Here is a 3,790-nt window from a genome sequence, read left to right on the forward strand (position 1 = left end):
ACACTGATAATAGTGTTTGTTATTTCTTTCTCTCCAGTATACTCAATTTTTATTTCTTGTAAAGTTGAACTCATCTCTATACATTTCTCAAGTTCAGTGCACTTGACTGTGTAGTATGTATTTTCAACAGTTGGTATAGTAGGATCATCCATTCTTAAGTGCAGTATCTTCAGCTGAGGAAGATTGAGGAACTGTAACAATAAAATACAGGGGACATATTGATTGTCATATGCTAATGTATAGTAACATTCCTGAATATTGTATAGAAGTGATGATTGTAATAATTTGTGTATTGATTCATCAGTGGGTTCAAACAACTCTACCTCCAGTCTCTTACACTGGGTCTGTGGTGAGCTTTTGGTCAGTCCAGCAGTGAAGACCGATAGTTCTTGGTTAGATACAAAGTCCAGGTGCAAGTGATTCCATGTTGTGTTAGAATTGTTTATGCAATAACTGAAACACAACCAGTCAAACAATGATAGATCTAAACTATCCAGACACAGTAAGTGGTTGTTAATAAATTGTGCTAATACTTGACATAAAGTTGTGTTCTGTGATTCATACAGGAGTTGAAAAAGAAGAATGGGAACATTGTCAAAATTATCGGAGTCAATGTGATTAATATATAGTCTAATCTCAGGATTCTGATAGAAGCAGGAGAGATGACAAGTCTCAAATCCAAACAATGGTTTCCTCTTACACTGTAAGTTAAGTTGTTGTATATTAAAATACTGTCGATAATTCTCATGTTCAAGGTGAGTTAGACCTGCCACAAACCTTAGACACATTCGAAAGTGATCATCATCAAAGTGATCCTTAAACACTTCCTCTGTCTTCAACTCGTGTTTAGCTATCCACCATGCAGCTAGAAATTCCTGTATACTTAAGTGAAGGAACTGATACTTCTTCTCATCATATTCTGTGAATGTTGTCATCAATCCAAGACAGTCTTCCTTGACTGCCTCACTCAGTGACTGTACTTGATGTGAAGAGAATGACATTTTTGTATCAGCCAGGTTAGTATAAGCTAATTGACACATCTCTTGCAAAGGTTTGACCAATTGCAATGGCAATGAAGACAGACTGCTTAAAATATATGGCTCAATACTATGTCTTGGTTTTATTGCCACATGTCTTCTGACAGTTTGTAGGATAAAGTTCTCGTACAGTTGAGTGAGTGTTGTTGGTAAGTGTCCTCCTTCCTTACGATAAACTAAGATGACCATGGAACAGACTAGTGGAACATAACACAATGATTGGACATCATTTCGTACTTTAAGATCATTTATGAGTTTTACTGCTAGTTGTGAGTCTTTACTGCTTTGATCAGTTGAGAAATGTGGTTTGTATTTTACTTTTGTTGATTTTGCTTCTTCTGTGTCATCAGAGTCTTGTTTAGTGTTTTCATCAATGAGTTCTTGAGCTAGTTTTGTATCTGGTTGAAGTGTTTGTATAATTACTGTTGATATTTCTTCATCAGAAAACCCAATGACCTGAACATGTCTATCAAGAGTATCCATTTTCAAAAGTGAAGAGGAGGCATAGCTACGAGAAGTAACAATTACTGAACATTGGTCCAACTTCTCTTTAAAAATGATACTAGCAGCTAATGAAGACTGTCTGAGTTGTTCACTTAGTTCATCCCAACCATCAAAAATTATCAGTAATCCTTCTCCATTCTTTTTCTCAAACCATTCAGCTACCATGGGAACTTCATAACGTTGACGCACAAACAGGTCAGCTAGTGTAGTACATGTAGCTGTAGCTATCTTGCTATTTCTTAAAGGGCAGTAAAGTACTAAGTCATACTGTTCGGGTCCAAGTATTCCATTAGCCCACATATTTAACAATTTTTTACAGAGTGTTGTCTTGCCAATACCAGGAGGACCATCTATTACTACTCTGAGAGACAGAGACCTATTTGTGGGTTGAAGGACATCTTCAACACTTATCTCTTTGTTCTCAGTTAGTTTAACTGTTTTGTCAACTTGTCCTCTAAGCAGATGCCAAGCTGATTCTGACTGTAAGCTGGAGTCTTGTTTTTCTATTAATGCTAGTCTTCCAAAGAAATTTTTTCCGATTCTTGGTGGCCAGTCTGAAGCAACAATAGGTTGGCATTTGTAATTTTGTCTCATATTGTCAGCATATCCTTGAACACTGTCAGGTATTGAACTAATGGGTTTAGCTACATCAGACTGACCTATTAATCAAGGTACATGTACATAAAAGCAATGAATATACACATTAACAAATTTATTGCCTGTAACTGGTGTATTGGATATATCATCAAATGTTGATGGTAGTACAGTATGTGAACTGACATATTCAGGTATAAACTCACCTAAAATGTTTTGAGATATAGAGATAATGAATCACTGATAATGTACGCACTACGCACACACTCACCTAACTGATGTAATATAGAGGTAGCAATATTTGTTAGTGTACAATGTTGTTGGTCATTCAATACATGACATATATCAATAAGATAATGCTCTGGATTAAGATAAGATTCCAACTGTCGTTGCATCACAGACACTAAATGACTTGATTTCCTATAATCAGATATTCCTGTTACTGTTTGAACATTCTCTTTAGTATCCAGTGGTATCAGTCCTTCAGCATACAGTGCATCAGTTACTCTGTAAAGGTTAGTAGTAATAGCATTAGTGAGTTTAACAGAGTGAGTCCTTAATATATCCTTTGGATTACCTGCAGTAGTGTATCAGTTAATGAGTGTTGTATTAAGTGTATGCTTACCTGTTATAGGACCAGGATTGAGTTCAACATCTCCTGATAAGAGGAGGAGAAGTAAAACCAAATATATCAGGTCAGAGCCAATAGTAGCTTTAAATTTAAACAAGACTGATAACTGGAAGCAGTGGATCATACCAGTAACAGTAATTATACATGTACCTATTTAAATAAACTGTATGATAATTATTATACTGCAAACCCAAATAATTTAACTCTTTGCCTGACAATTAGTTGTAGAACTACAACAAGGTAATAAAAATTAATAAAAAAGCAATTACCACGCCTCTTTTTAGGGCAAACACGTGCGTTTTACAGGAAACCACACCTTCTTGGCAGAAATTGGTATTGAATAATATTAGTGGTAAAATAGAAACCATAGGAAAGAATAGAAAAGTGAAAGAATGCTTTGTCGGCACTTTGATATAATTGCTATTTAACACTTATTTTTATTTTTTATTTTTTTGCAAAAAGTTGACTATTTGTTGATGATATTGTAAAGGCAATGAAACTGGTTGTAAGTAAATGCAGCAGCTAAAATCTATGTAGGTGCAAGCAGTTTAGGTGCTTTGGAGCACTTTTAAGTGAATGGAATAGAACTTGCAGGTCTACTGAGAGCTCTTGAAAGGCACAAAGATACTCTATGAAAAACGATCAAAATGGCTGATTGGGCGTGGTCAAGAGGTGTGGCGTCGAATAATGGATGATTTCCATGACAACATAAATAATTCAAAAAGTTGTCCAAAGGATTAATCTTTGCGAATTACTTGTGTAAGGAAAAGGGTTAACAATTATAGCATTTTTGCAATGGGTTAACATTCTTATAACAATTTTTACAACTGACATAACGAAATGAGCAATGACAATCATAACAGAATACAGCCATTAACTTCAATAAAATTAGGCCAAAGGTTAAAGTAGGTAAAGTTATTATGAATGGACTTACAGTATACTGTTAGTGGTGGAGAAATAAAATTGAGCCACGGCTTCTAGTAGTAATGAAGCTAAATTAAGAAAAGCAATAAGAGACAGAGCT

General features: G+C 35.1%; 1 long non-coding RNA gene across 1 annotated transcript; it reads left to right on the forward strand.

Moving 5' to 3' along the window:
- The first annotated feature begins 2,956 nt into the window (after positions 1-2,956).
- LOC109585222 (uncharacterized) lies at positions 2,957-3,183 on the forward strand. Its single transcript, XR_002186387.1, has 2 exons — positions 2,957-3,006; positions 3,051-3,183. It is a non-coding gene; the product is annotated as an uncharacterized LOC109585222 (long non-coding RNA).
- Positions 3,184-3,790: the final 607 nt, after the last annotated feature.

This window comes from Amphimedon queenslandica, unplaced genomic scaffold (assembly GCF_000090795.2).
Source record: "Amphimedon queenslandica unplaced genomic scaffold, v1.1 AMPQUscaffold_13099, whole genome shotgun sequence".
Lineage (NCBI taxonomy): Eukaryota > Metazoa > Porifera > Demospongiae > Haplosclerida > Niphatidae > Amphimedon > Amphimedon queenslandica.